This window comes from Trematomus bernacchii, unplaced genomic scaffold, assembly GCF_902827165.1.
Source record: "Trematomus bernacchii unplaced genomic scaffold, fTreBer1.1, whole genome shotgun sequence".
NCBI classification, from domain to species: Eukaryota; Metazoa; Chordata; class Actinopteri; order Perciformes; family Nototheniidae; genus Trematomus; species Trematomus bernacchii.
In genome coordinates, this window is record NW_022987686.1 from 2,587,485 (window position 1) to 2,607,263 (window position 19,779).

A 19,779-nucleotide genomic window follows, 5' to 3' on the forward strand; every position below is an offset into this window, starting at 1 on the left:
GCTGTTGTTATGCCTGCTGTGACGTTACGTTACTCCGTTCTCCGCTTGTAATTATGTCTACAAGCTTCAAAGATGTATTTATCATCTGAATTTGCCGAAACAAGTTTAATATTCTGAAAGCCAAGACTTTGTTTATTTGAAATCAGATACAAACAAACTGTAACGGACCCTGCCATGTTATATATGATTACTATACGCCTTACATTCTTAATTTCAGCAGAGGGAGGGGAAGCGGCGCTGTGGAAGAGCAGAGTGGCGAGTGAGAGCTGTCATCTTCCCTTTACAAGCTTCAAAAATGCCTGTAGCTAATGAGATTGAATATAACAATAACAAATAACAAAACAGTGTTCTGCGGCATCCGCCGCCGCGAAAATGTAGGGCAGGGCTCAAAAGTGGGGGGGCCAATGGCCCCCTGGCCCCCCCGCTTCCGGCGCCCTTGGCTGAGACCAAAGAACGCGTACCGAAGGCGTCCCGAATTTTACGTCAGCTACGTCGGCTACGCCGCCCGCTACGCCGCCCGCTACGCCGCCCGCTATGCCGCCCGCTATGCCGCCCGCTACGCCGCCCGCCTACGCCGCCCGCCTACGCCTACTCCGCCCGCCTACGCCGCCCGCCTACGCCGCCCGCCTACGCCGCCCGCCTACGCCGCCTACGCCGCCCGCCTACGCCGCCCGCCTACGCCGCCTACGCCGCCCGCCTACGCCGCCCGCCTACGAACACACCGCAAATACTTCAGTCGACGAGTGGCAATAACTGTCCTTACCAGCAGGCAGCGGTAGTGTGAACAGCCAATCAGAGTGATTGCTTGGGCCGACTTTCTCTGACCTCCCGCGGCCGATTTAACATGTTGAATCGGCCGCGGGAGGTGTGAAAAGGTGCCGTAAAGAGACGATGGTGCGGGACACACCAACCTGAGTAGGGCGCCGCGAATGCCCACCTGCCTCTGACGGCCTCTGACTCCCAAAATCGGGTTGGTGTGTAGCCAGCTTTAGACCACGCCAGAGAGAAGCAGAGTCGTTTGCTGAGAGCTGATGTTGAAGTTTCTCAGAGTATTGTCGTTTAGCATCTCTCACCACCTTGCCAAAGACGTAATTCGACTCTCTAAAACGTGCCTTATTGCCACTCCTAAACGCCTCCTCCTTTTGCAATCTTAGCTGTTTCAGTTTTGGTGTGAACCAGGGCTTGTTGTTGTTGAAACTCACCCTGGTGCGTGTTGGTACACAGCTGTCCTCGCAGAAGCTGATGTATGACGTCACAGCCTCTGTATATTCATCCAGACTTTGCGTTGCAGTCCTAAACATGTCCCAGTCAGTACAGTCCAAACACGCCTGAAGTTCCTCCTTAGCTTTACTGCTCCACTGCCTGAATGTCCTCACTACAGGCTTACACAGCTTGAGTTTCTGCCTGTATGCAGGAATCAGGTGGACCATGGTGTGGTCAGAGTGGCCCAATGCAGCGCGGGGGACTGCGTGCAGGGCAAGGCACGTTTCTGTCCAAAGGTTCCATGATGGAGTCGAATATCTTTTAAAATATCACTTTGAGTGGTGACACTAGTGCTGCATAGTTTACATCTCCATCCCATCTGTGATTAAAAAAATAGAAATGGGTACGTTTACCTGATGCTCATTATATTAGTATGTAAATGTAACACGTCTTGAATTAACCTCTGAAACAACAACTTCAGTCTGACACACTCAAGGGCTTACCTAATGTGAACCTGAAGTCGATAGCAGGAGGCAAAATGTCTTCAAGAGGAGGTGTGACTGTTTTCTGGTGAGGCAAATAAAAGAACAAAATAGTTACATGATTGTGTAGGTAAGCACTTGATGCAAACTTTGCCCAACACCGTCTGCGGCCAATACAGAAAGCATTTTTTGTTTGATTGCACCGATCATACTTGGCAGCAAAGGCACAACGAACGCGGTGTTATAAGTGCGCTGTCACTGCAATCTGCTCCATTTGTTGACATAAGAAGTCAGCGCAGTCTTTAATCTGCTTGTCCTTACTGATTCATTATCTAAAACTAAAAGCCTCTTTATTTATAACTAAGAAGAATGAATGGCAATTACAAAATATGCTATTCTTTTTTTCTCTTGCATATTACCTGCTTTTTTACCATGTCACTAGAAATCTATATTTATTTGTTTGTCGTTATCTTCCGTCACACATTCACATACTGTAGATGGAATGCAGAAGTAACGACAGAGATTAGTATAGTTATGACACTGGGCCAAGAAACTGACAAGATTAAAAGACAGCATTCTCTATCATATGATCTTCTTTTGTTCATTTAAATGAACAAAACAAGATCATATGATAGAGAATGTGTGGGATGCAACATTTTCGAAAAATGTGTGACGTTTCAAAGGCTTTTATTTGATTCCTATATAAACCCTTGATAGATGTCAACCTTCACAGAAGGTGAGGTTTGCAATATCCCAGACGTTGAACCGGACTATATTTGAAGACACGGAAATAATACAACATTTAAAAGAAAGGAGGATAAACTCTTTCCCATCTTATTATCTTTTCATTTGGGGTAAGTACATGTTTAAGTAAATATGTAGACTTCTGTACAGTTATTAACTTTGTTTGTGTGTGTCTCAGTGTTAGTGACCGAGAGCGTTCTTTTGTGTTTTCATTGTCACAATACTTATTGTAAATAATCTCTGCTCTACTTTAAGGAAATATTATTATATTATAATAATTGCGGAAAATAATTGTTCTTTGTATCAAACCAATTCCCCTAGGATGGTTTGGGTATCATTATAGCAGTATATATATATAGTATAGCATTACTTGCTACTTCTGTTGGTAAATCTATGTATCGTTTGATTTTATAGATTAAAAGAAAAACAGGATGGGTATCAAACGGATCATATCACTCGCCCTGATTCTAATAGGTAAGTGTGATAATAAACTGATTACTTTGAAGGTACTTCATACTGTTTGTTTATTTTATTAAAAGATGATATAACATGTAGATAAGGTGGAGTTCTTGCCAGCTCATTATCCAATATTGCTTTATCCACTTTGGCACAAACAACACGGCATGCCAACAATAGGAGGTACTTAAGCCCGATTTGACCACTCTCTTTAAATCGCTTAAGAAGTGCAACAAGTCTGTTTTTATCTCCGGGCCGATCCCCTCTCTCCGTCGAGGCGTGGGGCGTTTTAGCAGGCTGCTCAGCCTGAACACATGGCTGCAGTCGGCATGCTCCACGAACAACTTGATAATGATTGACAATTTTAATATTTTCTGGGAGCAGGGTTCTTATTTTAGCAGAGATGGCCTCCACCCCAGTTCACAGGGTAGCCGTGCTCTGGCTGCTAACATTTTCCATGCTGTCTACACTGCTAAACAGACCTGACAATTCAGTACCATATCCCACCGAGACATGATAAAACCGGTCATTACAACTATGACTATTAGAAACTCTCCCTGCCTGCCAGTAGCTTTGCCAATATCTGTGTTGATAGGTAATAGAGTAAGAGCGGTGAATCAGCTTAGAAACAGGAAGCGCTCAAACGTTTGTGTGAATTTATCAAATTTAGCAGTGATTCCATGCCAGCCACAGCTTGTCACAAAAAATCTGACTAATAGTGTGTACAAACTAACAAACTTAAACTAGCTTTATTAAATGTCAGGTCTTTGGCAGGAAAACACATTTTAATCAATGATTTCATCACTGAGCACAATCTCGATTTTACGTTTTTAACGGAAACTAGGAGTGAACAAAATAACAGCGCAGCTCTTCTTATCGAATCAATCCCTCCCAACTTTAGTTTTATGAGTCAGGAAAGAATGCATAAGAAAGGAGGTGGAGTTGCTATTTTGTTCAATGATTCCCTTCAATACAGATGTCAGTAAACACATACAGCAAGACATCTTATGGGAACTTTGCTTCTTTTGAATATGTGGCCCTTCAGCTGAAATGCTCCTCTCCAGCTCTGTTCCTAAATATCTATAGACCACCCAAATACTGTGCAAGCTTTTTTTATGACTTTACTGAACTGCTGTCTATAGTGTGTATTGACTTTGACCGTCTAGTCATTGTTGGTGATTTTAACATCCATGTTGACAACCCCCAGGAGGGGCTAAATAACTGTTTTGTGTTCTTGATAACTCTGGACTGACTTAGCATGTGACGGAGCCCACGCATAATAAGGGTCACACTCTGGACTTAATTATCTCAAAGGGTTTGAATATCTCTGAGGTTGTGGTGACTGATGTTGCACTCTCTGATCATTCCTTTGTTTTCTTTGAGAGTTCTATTTCTGTTCACAAAAAGGTTCAAAAAGAGGTAACCACAAAGCGATATTTAACTGAAAATACTAGATCATTTTAATAAAAAAAAAAAAAATGTTATAGATGCCATTGCTCCAACTAAGGTAAAGGCGGTGAGTGGCAAGAACATATCTCCATGGAGAAAGGCCATGACCGTGAAAACAGAAAAAAGAGTGTTGAAAAGCTGAACGCAGGTGGCGAAGAACAAATCTCCAGGTTCATTTTGAAATCTATAAAGGGAGACTTGGCTTTTATAATTTGGAATTGAAAAATGCACGACAGTCTTTCTTCTCTGACATCATTGCCAAAAACAAAAACAACGCACGTGCCTTGTTTGCTACTGTCGACAGACTAACAAACCCCCCAGTGTTAGTAGCCTCTGAATTTTTATCCACCACGGCCTGCAATGAATTTTCCTCCTTCTTCACTGACAACATTTAGAAAATCAGACAAGCAGTCAGTGCCTCTGTATCAGGTACAGCAAATGTGTTGTCCCTGTGTCCACTTAAAATCAATTCAAACACCATGACACAATTCCATCAGATTAATGATAAAGACCTGGAGTACATTATACAACATCTAAAATCCTCCTCCTGCTGCCTTGAAATTATTCCAACAGGCTTTTTCAAAAATGTTTTTCATTGCATGGCCACAGATCTACTTCATATAGTAAACAAGTCTCTTCACTCAGGTATTTTTCCACAGGCCCTCAAAACTGCAGTCAGTATACCACTCTTAAAAAAGAATAATCTAGATGCTTCAGTAATGAACAATTATAGGCCCATATCAAATCTCCCATTTCAACGTTCTGTCCCCAGAGTCAGAACTAAACATGGAGAAGCAGCGTTCAGTTATTATGCTCCAAAAATCTGGAACAAACTACCAGAAACCTGCCGGTCCGCTGCAACTCTTACTACTTTTAAATCCAGGCTGAAGACTTTCCTTTTACCGCTGTTTTTAATTGAGCTATTCACATCTTAAACTGCACTGTAAACTTTTATTCATGTATTTTTTCTTTTAATGTTTATTTTATTATCTTTGCTTTTTAATGACTGTTTTTAAATGCCATTTTCTTAATGTCTTTTATTTTTGTAAAGCACTTTGAATTACCTTGTGTTGAAAGGTGCTATATAAATAAACTTGCCTTGCCTTAAAAAAACACATCAGTGTCCAGTTTCACCTTTAAATCATGATAGGTAATGGCAAATCTAACCTGAGTTTCTACTTTTAACCTTCTAAGACAAACAAGAATTCCAGAGGCGTCATTGTTTGGTTGTGGCGGATGTAGTGGGCTTTTTGGGAAAGAAACTTAATTACATTCCAAAATGAGGGTAAAGTTTGCCGAGGGAAAAACTGTCTTATCAGCAAAAAGTATTGGAGTGAAAATGGGTTCAATTGGTAATACTGACTTTACTCTTTGAAGTATGCCCACATCATCCAATGCAGATTGCCAATTCAAAAATATGTATATTGAAATGTGTCTGCATGATGGAGTCCGAAAAGGGAATTGCATATATGGGATGGACTGAATTACAAAGACTGTGTTGATTCAATTATTTACCTGCTGTTTACCTGCTGTTTACCTGCTATTTACCTGCCTCCCCCCCCCCCTTTAAAAGTACCAGTGTGGGTGATATTTAATGTTTTCATAACAGTGGTATCGACAACTGCTGATGTAGCTGCACAAACAACAGCAGCACCTACAACTACTGCTGCACCTACATCTTCAGCCCCTACTACTGTTGGAAGAACAACAGCAGCACCTACAACTACTGCTGCTCCGACAACGGTGCCACCTACAACTACTGCTGCACCTACGACAGCAGCACCGACTACTGTTGCAACAACAACAGCAGCACCTACAACTGTTGCTGCTCCAACAACGGCGCCACCTACAACTACTGCTGCACCTACAACTGGAGCACCTACTACTGTTGCAACAACAACAGCAGCACCTACAACTACTGCTGCTCCGACAACGGTGCCACCTACAACTACTGCTGCACCTACGACAGCAGCACTGACTACTGTTGCAACAACAACAGCAGCACCTACAACTGTTGCTGCTCCAACAACGGTGCCACCTACAACTACTGCTGCACCTACAACTGCAGCACCTACTACTGTTGCAACAACAACAGCAGCACCTACAAATACTGCTGCCCCGACAACGGTGCCACCTACAACTACTGCTGCACCTACATCTTCAGCCCCTACTACTGTTGGAAGAACAACAGCAGCACCTACGACTACTGCTGCTCCGACAACGGTGCAACCTACAACTACTGCTGCACCTACAACTGCAGCCCCTACTACTGTTGCAACAACAACAGCAGCACCTACAACTACTGCTGCTCCGACAACGGTGCAACCTACAACTACTGCTGCACCTACGACAGCATCACCTACTACTGTGGCAACAACCACAGCAGCACCTACAAGTACTGCTTCTCCGACAACATTTCAACCTACAACTACTGCCGCACCTACAACTGCAGCCCCTACTACTGTTGCAACAACAACAGCATCACCTACAACTACTGCTGCTCCGACAACGGTGCAACCTACAACTACTGCTGCACCTACAACTGCTGCCCCTACTACTGTTGCAACAACAGCAGCACCTACAACTACTGCTGCTCTGACAACAGTGCAACTTACAACTACTACTGCACCTACAACTGCAGCCCATACTACTATTGCAACAACAACAGCAGCACCTACAACTACTGCTGCTCCAACAACGGTGCCACCGACAACTATTGTTGCAACAACAACAGCAGCACCTACAACTACTGCTGCTCCGACAACAGTGCAACTTACAACTACTGCCGCACCTACAACTGCAGCACCTACTACTATTGCAACAACAGCAGCACCTACAACTACTGCTGCTCCAACAACGGTGCAACCTACAACTACTGCTGCACCTACAACAGCTGCACCTACTACTGTTGCAACAACAACAGCAGCAATTACAACTACTGCTGCTCCAACAACGGTGCCACCTACAACTACTGCCGCACCTACAACTGCAGCAACTACTACTATTGCAACAACAGCAGCACCTACAACTACTGCTGCTCCAACAACGGTGCCACCTACAACTACTGCTGCACCTACAACAGCTGCACCTACTACTATTGCAACAACAACAGCAGCACCAACAACTACTGCTGCTCCAACAACGGTGCCACCGACAACTATTGTTGCAACAACAACAGCAGCACCTACAACTACTGCTGCTCCGACAACAGTGCAACTTACAACTACTGCCGCACCTACAACTGCAGCACCTACTACTATTGCAACAACAGCAGCACCTACAACTACTGCTGCTCCAACAACGGTGCCACCTACAACTACTGCTGCACCTACAACAACTGCACCTACTACTGTTGCAACAACAACAGCAGCACCTACAACTACTGCTGCTCCAACAACGGTGCCACCTACAACTACTGCTGCACCTACAACAGCAGCAACTACTACTGTTGCAACAACAACAGCAGCACCTACAACTACTGCTGCTCCGACAACGGTGCCACCTACAACTACTGCTGCACCTACAACAGCAGCACCGACTACTGTTGCAACAACAACAGCAGCACCTACAACTGTTGCTGCTCCAACAACGGTGCCACCTACAACTACTGCTGCACCTACAACTGCAGCACCTACTACTGTTGCAACAACAACAGCAGCACCTACAAATACTGCTGCCCCGACAACGGTGCCACCTACAACTACTGCTGCACCTACATCTTCAGCCCCTACTACTGTTGGAAGAACAACAGCAGCACCTACGACTACTGCTGCTCCGACAACGGTGCAACCTACAACTACTGCTGCACCTACAACTGCATCACCTACTACTGTTGCAACAACCACAGCAGCACCTACAAGTACTGCTTCGTCGACAACATTTCAACCTACAACTACTGCCGCACCTACAACTGCAGCCCATACTACTATTGCAACAACAACAGCAGCACCTACAACTACTGCTGCTCCAACAACGGTGCCACCTACAACTATTGTTGCAACAACAACAGCAGCACCTACAACTACTGCTGCTCCGACAACAGTGCAACTTACAACTACTGCCGCACCTACAACAGCAGCCCCTACTACTGTTGCAACAACAACAGCAGCACCTACAACTACTGCTGCTGCTGCTCCGACAACGGTGCAACCTACAACTACTGCCGCACCTACAACTGCAGCCCCTACTACTGTTGCAACAACAACAGCAGCACCAACAACTACTGCTGCTCCAACAACAGTGCCACCTACAACTACTGCCGCACCTACAACTGCAGCCCCTACTACTGTTGCAACAACAACAGCAGCACCTACAACTACTGCTGCTCCAACAACGGTGCCACCTACAACTACTGCTGCACCTACAACAGCAGCACCTACTACTGTTGCAACAACAACAGCAGCACCTACAACTACTGCTGCTCCAACAACGGTGCCACCTACAACTATTGTTGCAACAACAACAGCAGCACCTACAACTACTGCTGCTCCGACAACAGTGCAACTTACAACTACTGCCGCACCTACAACAGCAGCCCCTACTACTGTTGCAACAACAACAGCAGCACCTACAACTACTGCTGCTGCTGCTCCGACAACGGTGCAACCTACAACTACTGCCGCACCTACAACTGCAGCCCCTACTACTGTTGCAACAACAACAGCAGCACCTACAACTACTGCTGCTCCAACAACAGTGCCACCTACAACTACTGCCGCACCTACAACTGCAGCCCCTACTACTGTTGCAACAACAACAGCAGCACCTACAACTACTGCTGCTCCAACAACGGTGCCACCTACAACTACTGCTGCACCTACAACAGCAGCACCTACTACTGTTGCAACAACAACCGCAGCACCTACAACTACTGCTGCTCCAACAACGGTGCCACCTACAACTACTGCTGCACCTACAACAGCAGCAACTACTACTGTTGCAACAACAACAGCAGCACCTACAACTACTGCTGCTCCAACAACGGTGCAACCTACATCTACTGCTGCACCTACGACAGCATCACCTACTACTGTTGCAACAACCACAGCAGCACCTACAAGTACTGCTTCTCCGACAACATTTCAACCTACAACTACTGCCGCCCCTACAACTGCAGCCCCTACTACTGTTGCAACAACAACAACAGCATCACCTACAACTACTGCTGCTCCGACAACGGTGCAACCTACAACTACTGCTGCACCTACAACTGCTGCCCCTACTACTGTTGCAACAACAGCAGCACCTACAACTACTGCTGCTCTGACAACAGTGCAACTTACAACTACTACTGCACCTACAACTGCAGCCCATACTACTATTGCAACAACAACAGCAGCACCTACAACTACTGCTTCTGCTCCGACAACGGTGCAACCTACAACTACTGCCGCACCTACAACTGCAGCCCCTACTACTGTTGCAACAACAACAGCAGCACCTACAACTACTGCTGCTCCAACAACAGTGCCACCTACAACTACTGCCGCACCTACAACTGCAGCCCCTACTACTGTTGCAACAACAACAGCAGCACCTACAACTACTGCTGCTCCAACAACAGTGCCACCTACAACTACTGCCGCACCTACAACTGCAGCCCCTACTACTGTTGCAACAACAACAGCAGCACCTACAACTACTGCTGCTCCAACAACGGTGCCACCTACAACTACTGCTGCGCCTACAACAGCAGCACCTACTACTGTTGCAACAACAACCGCAGCACCTACAACTACTGCTGCTCCAACAACGGTGCCACCTACAACTACTGCTGCACCTACAACAGCAGCAACTACTACTGTTGCAACAACAACAGAAGTACCTACAACTACTGCTGCTCCAACAACGGTGCAACCTACAACTACTGCTGCACCTACGACAGCATCACCTACTACTGTTGCAACAACCACAGCATCACCTACAAGTACTGCTTCTCCGACAACATTTCAACCTACAACTACTGCCGCCCCTACAACTGCAGCCCCTACTACTGTTGCAACAACAACAACAGCATCACCTACAACTACTGCTGCTCCGACAACGGTGCAACCTACAACTACTGCTGCACCTACAACTGCTGCCCCTACTACTGTTGCAACAACAGCAGCACCTACAACTACTGCTGCTCTGACAACAGTGCAACTTACAACTACTACTGCACCTACAACTGCAGCCCATACTACTATTGCAACAACAACAGCAGCACCTACAACTACTGCTGCTCCAACAACGGTGCCACCTACAACTATTGTTGCAACAACAATAGCAGCACCTACAACTACTGCTGCTCCGACAACAGTGCAACTTACAACTACTTCCGCACCTACAACAACATCACCTACTACTGTTGCAACAACAACAGCAGCACCTACAACTACTGCTGCTGCTGCTCCGACAACGGTGCAACCTACAACTACTGCCACACCTACAACTGCAGCCCCTACTATTGTTGCAACAACAACAGCAGCACCTACAACTACTGCTGCTCCAACAACGGTGCCACCTACAACTACTGCCGCACCTACAACTGCAGCCCCTACTACTTTTGCAACAACCACAGCAGCACCTACAAGTACTGCTTCTCCGACAAGATTTCAACCTACAACTACTGCCGCACCTACAACTGCAGCCCCTACAACTACTACTGCTCCGACAACGGTGCAACCTACAACTACTGCTGCACCTACAACTGCTGCCCCTACTACTGTTGCAACAACAGCAGCACCTACAACTACTGCTGCTCTGACAACAGTGCAACTTACAACTACTACTGCACCTACAACTGCAGCCCATACTACTATTGCAACAACAACAGCAGCACCTACAACTACTGCTGCTCCAACAACGATGCCACCTACAACTATTGTTGCAACAACAACAGCAGCACCTACAACTACTGCTGCTCCGACAACAGTGCAACTTACAACTACTGCCGCACCTACAACAGCAGCCCCTACTACTGTTGCAACAACAACAGCAGCACCTACAACTACTGCTGCTGCTGCTCCGGCAACGGTGCAACCTACAACTACTGCCGCACCTACGACTGCAGCCCCTACTATTGTTGCAACAACAACAGCAGCACCTACAACTACTGCTGCACCTACAACTACTGCTGCTCCAACAACGGTGCCACCTACAACTACTGCCGCACCTACAACTGCAGCCCCTACTACTGTTGCAACAACAACCGCAGCACCTACAACTACTGCTGCTCCAACAACGGTGCCACCTACAACTACTGCTGCACCTACAACAGCAGCAACTACTACTGTTGCAACAACAACAGCAGCACCTACAACTACTGCTGCTCTGACAACGGTGCAACCTACAACTACTGCTGCACCTATGACAACATCACCTACTAGTGTTGCAACAACAACAGCAGCACCTACAAGTACTGCTGCTCCGACAACAGTGCAACCTACAACTACTGCCGCACCTACAACTGCAGCCCCTACTACTGTTGCAACAACAGCAGCAACTACAACTACTGCTGCTCCAACAACGGTGCCACCTACAACTACTGCTGCACCTACAACAGCATCACCTACTACTGTTGCAACAACCACAGCAGCACCTACAAGTACTGCTTCTCCGACAACAGTGCAACCTACAACTACTGCCGCACCTACAACTGCAGCCCCTACTACTGTTGCAACAACAGCAGCACCTACAACTACTGCTGCTCCGACAACGGTGCAACCTACAACTACTGCTGCACCTACGACAGCATCACCTACTACTGTTGCAACAACCACAGCAGCACCTACAACTACTGCTGCTCCAACAACGGTGCCACCTACAACTACTGCCGCCCCTACAACTGCAGCCCCTACTACTGTTGCAACAACAACAGCAGCACCTACAACTACTGCTGCTCCAACAACGGTGCCACCTACAACTACTGCTGCACCTACGACAGCAGCACCTACGACTGTTGCAACAACAACAGCAGCAACTACAACTACTGCTGCTCCGACAACAGTGCAACCTACAACTACTGCCGCACCTACAACTGCAGCCCCTACTACTGTTGCAACAACAGCAGCAACTACAACTACTGCTGCTCCAACAACGGTGCCACCTACAACTACTGCTGCACCTACAACTGCAGCAACTACTACTGTTGCAACAACAACAGCAGCACCTACAACTACTGCTGCTCCGACAACGGTGCAACCTACAACTACTGCTGCACCTACGACTGCATCACCTACTACTGTTGCAACAACCACAGCAGCATCTACAAGTACTGCTTCTCCGACAACAGTGCAACCTACAACTACTGCCGCACCTACAACTGCAGCCCCTACTACTGTTGCAACAACAACAGCAGCACCTACAACTACTGCTGCTCCGACAACGGTGCAACCTACAACTATTGCTGCACCTACGACAGCATCACCTACTACTGTTGCAACAACCACAGCAGCACCTACAAGTACTGCTTCTCCGACAACAGTGCAACCTACAACTACTGCCGCACCTACAACTGCAGCCCCTACTACTGTTGCAACAACAACAGCAGCACCTACAACTACTGCTGCTCCAACAATGGTGCCACCTACAACTACTGCCGCACCTACAACTGCAGCCCCTACTACTGTTGCAACAACAACAGCAGCACCTACAACTACTGCTGCTCCAACAACGGTGCCACCTACAACTACTGCTGCACCTACGACAGCAGCACCTACTACTGTTGCAACAACAACAGCAGCAACTACAACTACTGCTGCTCCAACAACGGTGCCACCTACAACTACTGCTGCACCTACAACAGCAGCAACTACTACTGTTGCAACAACAACAGCAGCACCTACAACTACTGCTGCTCCGACAACGGTGCAACCTACAACTACTGCTGCACCTACGACAACATCACCTACTACTGTTGCAACAACAACAGCAGCACCTACAAGTACTGCTGCTACAACAACAGTGCAACCTACAACTACTGCCGCACCTACAACTGCAGCCCATACTACTGTTGCAACAACAACAGCAGCAATTACAACTACTGCTGCTTCGACAATGGTGCAACCTACAACTACTGCTTCACCTACAACTGCAGCCCCTACTACTGTTGCAACAACAACAGCAGCACCTACAACTACTGCTGCTCCAACAACGGTGCAACCTACAACTACTGCTGCACCTACGACTGCAGCAACTACTACTGTTGCAACAACAACAGCAGCACCTACAACTACTGCTGCTCCGACAACGTGCAACCTACAACTACTGCTTCACCTACAACTACTGCTGCTCCGACAACAGTGCCACTTACAACTACTGCTACACCTACAACTGCAGCCCCTACTACTGTTGCAACAACAACAATAGCACCTACAACTACTGCTGGTCCGACAACAGTGCCACCTACAACTACTGCTACACCTACAACTGCAGTCCCTACTACTGTTGCAACAACAACAGCAGCACCTACAACTGTTGCAACAACAACAGCAGCACCTACAACTACTGCTACTCCAACAACGGTGCCACCTACAACTACTGCTACACCTACGACTGCAGCCCCTACTACTGTTGCAACAACAACAGCAGCACCTACAACTACTGCTGCACCTACGACAGCAGCACCTACTACTGTTGCAACAACAACAGCAGCACCTACAACTACTGCTGCTCCGACAACGCTGCCACCAACAACTACTGCTTCACCTACGACAGCAGCCCCTATTACTGTTGCAACAACAACAGCAGCACCTACAACTACTGCTGCTCCGACAACGGTGCAACCTACAACTACTGCTACACCTACAACTGCAGCCTCTACTACTGTTGCAACCACAACAGCAGCACCTATAACTACTGCTGCACCTACGACAACTGCACCTACAACTGCAGCCTCTACTACTGTTGCAACAACAACAGCAGCACCTACAACTACTGCTGCCCAGACAACGGTGCAACCTACAACTACTGCTGCACCTACAACAGCAGCACCTACTACTGAAGCAACAACAACAGCAGCACCTACAACTACTTCTGCTCCGACAACGGTGCAACCTACAACTACAGCTACACCTACAACTGCAGCCCCTACTACTGTTGCAACAACAACAGCAGCACCTACAACTACTGCTGCTCAGACAACGGTGCAACCTACAACTACTGCTGCAACTACAACAGCAGCACCTTCAACTGTTGCAACAACAACAGCAGCACCTACAAATACTGCTGCGCAGACAACGGTGCAACCTACAACTACTGCTACACCTACAACTGCAGCCCCTACTACTGTTGCAACAACAACAGCAGCACCTACAACTACTGCTGCTCAGACAACGGTGCAACCTACAACTACTGCTGCAACTACAACAGCAGCACCTACAACTGTTGCAACAACAACAGCAGCACCTACAACTACTGCTGCTCAGACAACGGTGCAACCTACAACTACTGCTGCAACTACAACAGCAGCACCTACAACTGTTGCAACAACAACAGCAGCACCTACAACTACTGCTGCGCAGACAACGGTTGCAACCTACAACTACTGCTGCACCTACGACAGCAGCACCTACTACTGTTGCAACAACAAACAACTGCACCTACAACTACTGCTGCTCCATCAACGGTTGCAACCTACAACTACTGCTTCACCTACAACTGCAGGCCCGACTACTGAAGCAACGATAACAGCTGCACTTACAACTACTGCTGCTCCATCAACGGTGCAACCTACAACTACTGCTTCACCTACAACTGCAGGCCCTACTACTGAAGCAACAACAACAGCAACACCTACAACTACTGCTGCGCCTACAACTGCAGCCCCTACTACTGTTGCAACAACAATAGCAGCACCTACAAGTACTGCTGCTCCGACAACAGTGCAACCAACAATTCCAGCTTCTATACCAGTTGTGGTTGTCGCGGCAACCGTGGAAGAACCATTTGTAGCAGAACTTAGAGACAAAGACAGTGCAGAGTTTAAAGTTCTTGAAAGCAGAATTGTACTAGTGGTTAGTTCTCATTCTTATTGAGTTTGCTGTATTTATTTCATTTGGAAACTATTCTCATTTTAACTGCTTTATTTTGTTGCTTTTGTTCCCACAGTATGATATCATCTACAAGACAAAATATGGATTTCTTTTCATACGCTCGTTTGTCATTTCATTTAGGTAACGTTTCACATTTTGAGAGACCAACTCACCTTATACTTTCTGGGTTTTTATATTCAAACTTTCAAACATAAGAATGACAAAAGCACTCATTACAGATATGTAAAAGTTATCAATGTTGATATAATTTGGTTTAAAATATGTTATTTTTTGATGCAGTCAAGCTGTGGCGAGAACTCGAGCTGATACTGGTACTCAAGTCGAGATGGGGCTTGAGTTCAATCAAACTGCTTCACCTGCAGAAATCCCACAGGATGATGATGTTGCAAAAAACCTTAGAAGAGGCTATCTCCAACCCAAACAATACCTTCAACATCTCTGTTGATGTCACCTCCATCCGAGTAATTCGTAAGTAATCAATATCCTTCATTTAGCAAGGACATTTTGTTATCTAAGATTTGTCTAACATTGTCTGTTCAATACTTAGTATCAATATATCTAACTGTAAATAACAATAGCCAAGTTTCCTTTTTGTGCTCCAAATAAGGGGTTTACATTTAGTTTAGTTTAGTTTAGTTTAGTTTTTTTTTTTTTTTTCGAGCGTGTAAAACCAAAGAAAATACAAATGAAACAAAAGGTGATACAGACATGATACAGTACTATACAAATGAATGCAATAACAAAACGAAACATTTAAATAATAATTGAATAATCTGCAGTATCATTGTCTGATATCAATAAACAATAAACAACAAAGCTTTAGCTAATTACACGTCCGAAAAGGGGTCAGAAGAAGTTTACACTTATTTAATCCGACCCCTTCTCCCTTTTTTATTTTTATTTTTATTTTTATTTTTTTACATCTTAATATATGTTAACATACAATATAAACGTATACTTATAATCTTGAATAATTTATATAATCATTCATATAATATATACAGGCAAGTTAGGACAATGGTCTCTATATATTTATATATATATATATATATATATGTACATACACAAATTCATACAAACACAAATTCATAAATAAAATACAAAACAAGAATACAAACAGTTATGGTTTAGCAGTTTCATCCCTGTACCTTGTGAGAATTGTGTCTTTATACCTCTTTTTGAATAGTTTTGTGTTTGGACATCCCTTTAGCTCTTCACTCAAATTGTCTCAGATCTTCACCCCACAAACAGAAACACAAAAACTTCTCTTTGTTGTGCGCACCCTAACATTAGTGAAATTTAGCAAATGTGTACAATACAAAGCCAATATCTTTATTTGTTTTATTTTTAAACCATACAGCATGAACCGAAAACAACACACCACAGCATTAGGCCACGGCAACATGCAATGCCAGTCTCTAGAGGGACCTGGAATTAAACCAGACAACCATGACATGAAAAAAACTGTACAAAACACAATTTAGGTACATTTAAACACAAAACTCAGAGCTCAACAAGAAACAAACAAAGACAAAAGAAAAGAAACAAATACAATAAAACAAAAAGCACTAACTCATGACCAAATCCTCTTAAAAACATTTCTGTTTCAGTTTTATATGAAGCCAGTCAGCATCCAGTTTGACTTCTGTAGATTGAAAATTACGCATGTTGAATCCGAGAACAGAAATTGCTTTGTGTTTGAATAAGAATGTACATAACTTCCATTGAATATTGAAGTAATTATGGAATAATTTCAAAGATTCTTATTTGACAAATGTTTTGGTCGAAATGGAGCATACACAATCATATACCATCGACTGTTACAAACATAAGAAACACAATTTAAAGTTATTTTTCTTTCTTGTCTGAAAATGCAGTTATCACTGTTGGCACTGTCAGCAATGTTTCTGCTGTTAGCACCTATAGTTACTAGCTGCTGGCCCAGCCATCGCAAAGTGAGAATAGTTTGAAGGCAATCCATCAGTCAGACATAAGCTTTGAATTTTGTGTTGAGAACCTTTACACTGTGGATTGACTTTGTTTAGAAGAAAGCATTTTGAATACCATCTTTTATTTTAACCATATTTCTTCACATTGGTCCATATTTGTTTGGACTATAGCCCCGACAGCTATCCCAACTTCTGCAAATAAAGCTACAAGTACTGCAAGTACAAGGGCTGCTACAACTACCAGTGCTGCAACTTCAACTACAAGTACTGCAACTACAAGGGCTGCAACAACAACTACAAGGGCTGCTACAACTACAACTACCACTGCTGCACCTACAACTGCAGCCCCTGCTACTGTTGCAACAACAACAGCAGCACCTAAAACTGCTGAACTGACAACTGTTGCGCCTACAACAGCAGCACCTACAACTGCTGCTGTAACAACTGCTTCACCTACGACTGCTGCCCCAACCACTGCTGCTGCTACAACTGCTGCACTGACAACTGCAACAACAGCATCAACTGCAACAACAGCAACAACAGCATCACCAACAATTCCAGCTTCTAAACCAGTTGTGGTTGTCGTGGCAACCGTGGAAGAACCATTTGTACCAGAACTTAGAGACAAAAACAGTGCAGAGTTTAAAGTTCTTGAAAGCAGAGTTGTAATAGTGGTTAGTTCTCATTCTTATTATTTTTCTGAGTATTGAGTTTGCTGTTTTTATTTCATTTGGAAACTATTCTTATTTTAACTGCTTTATTTTGTTGCTTTTGTTCCCACAGTATGATTTAATCTACAAGGCAAAATATGGATTTCTTTTCATACGCTCGTTTGTCATTTCATTTAGGTAACGTTTCACATTTTGAGAGACCAACTCACCTTATACTTTCTGGGTTTTTATATTCAAACTTTCAAACATAAGAATGACAAAAGCACTCATCAGAGATATGTAAAAGTTATCAATGTTGATATCATTTGGTTTAAAATATGTTATTTTTTGATGCAGTCAAGCTGTGGCGAAAACTCGAGCTGATACTGATACTCAAGTGGAGGTGGGGCTTGAGTTCAATCAAACTGCTTCACCTGCAGAAATCCCACAGGATGATGATGTTGCAAAAACCTTAGAAGAGGCTTTCTCCAACCCAAACATTACCTTCAACATCACTGTTGATGTCACCTCCATCCGAGTAATTCGTAAGTAATCAATATCCTTCATTTAGCAAGGACATTTTGTTATCTAAGATTTGTCTAACATTGTCTGTTCAATACTTAGTATCAATATATCTAACTGCAAATAACAATAGCCAAGTTTCATTTTTGTGCTCCAAATAAGGGGTTTAAATTTAGCAAATTTGTACAATACAAAGCCAATATCTTTATTTGTTTATTTGTAAACCATACAGCATGAACCGAAACAACACACCACAGCATTAGGCCACGGCAACATGCAATGCCAGTCTCTAGAGGGACCTGGAATTAAACCAGACAACCATGACATGAACAAAACTGTACAAAACACAATTTAGGTACATTTAAACACAAAACTCAGAGCTCAACAAGAAACAAACAAAGACAAAACAAACGAAACAAATACAATAAAACAAAAAGCACTAACTCATGACCAAATCCTCTTAAAAACATTTCTGTTTCAGTTTTATATGAAGCCAGTCAGCATCCAGTTTGACTTCTGTAGATTGAAAATTACGCATGTTGAATCCGAGAACAGAAATTGCTTTGTGTTTGAATAAGAATGTACATAACTTCCATTGAATATTGAAGTAATTATGGAATAATTTCAAAGATTCTTATTTGACAAATGTTTTGGTCGAAATGGAGCATACACAATCATATACCATCGACTGTTACAAACATAAGAAACACAATTTAAAGTTATTTTTCTTTCTTGTCTGAAAATGCAGTTATCACTGTTGGCACTGTCAGCAATGTTTCTGCTGTTAGCACCTATAGTTACTAGCTGCTGGCCCAGCCATCGCAAAAGTGAGAATAGTTGAAGGCAATCCATCAGTCAGACATAAGCTTTGAATTTTGTGTTGAGAACCTTTACACTGTGGATTGACTTTGTTTAGAAGAAAGCATTTTGAATACCATCTTTTATTTTACCATATTTCTTCACATTGGTCCATATTTGTTTGGACTATAGGCCCGACAGCTATCCCAACTTCTGCAAATATAGCTACAAATGCTGCAAGTACAAGGGCTGCTACAACTACCAGTGCTGCAAACTACAACTACAAGTACTGCAACTACAAGGGCTGCTACAACTACAACTACAACTTCCAGTGCTGCAACTACAACTACAAGTTACTGCAACTACAAGGGCTGCTACAACTACAACTACAACTACCAGTGCTGCAACCACAACTACAAGGGCTGCTACACTAAAACCACAACCACGACGACTCCTATAACTACGACAGCTACTACAATTGCTGAAGCAG

The 19,779-nt window shown here is 44.4% G+C and overlaps 1 long non-coding RNA gene across 1 annotated transcript; it reads left to right on the forward strand.

The window, feature by feature from the left end:
* Positions 1–2,404: 2,404 nt before the first annotated feature.
* On the forward strand, positions 2,405–6,157 carry LOC117488152. Its single transcript, XR_004556504.1, has 3 exons — positions 2,405–2,539; positions 2,844–2,903; positions 5,944–6,157. It is a non-coding gene; the product is annotated as an uncharacterized LOC117488152 (long non-coding RNA).
* The last annotated feature ends 13,622 nt before the right edge of the window (positions 6,158–19,779 follow it).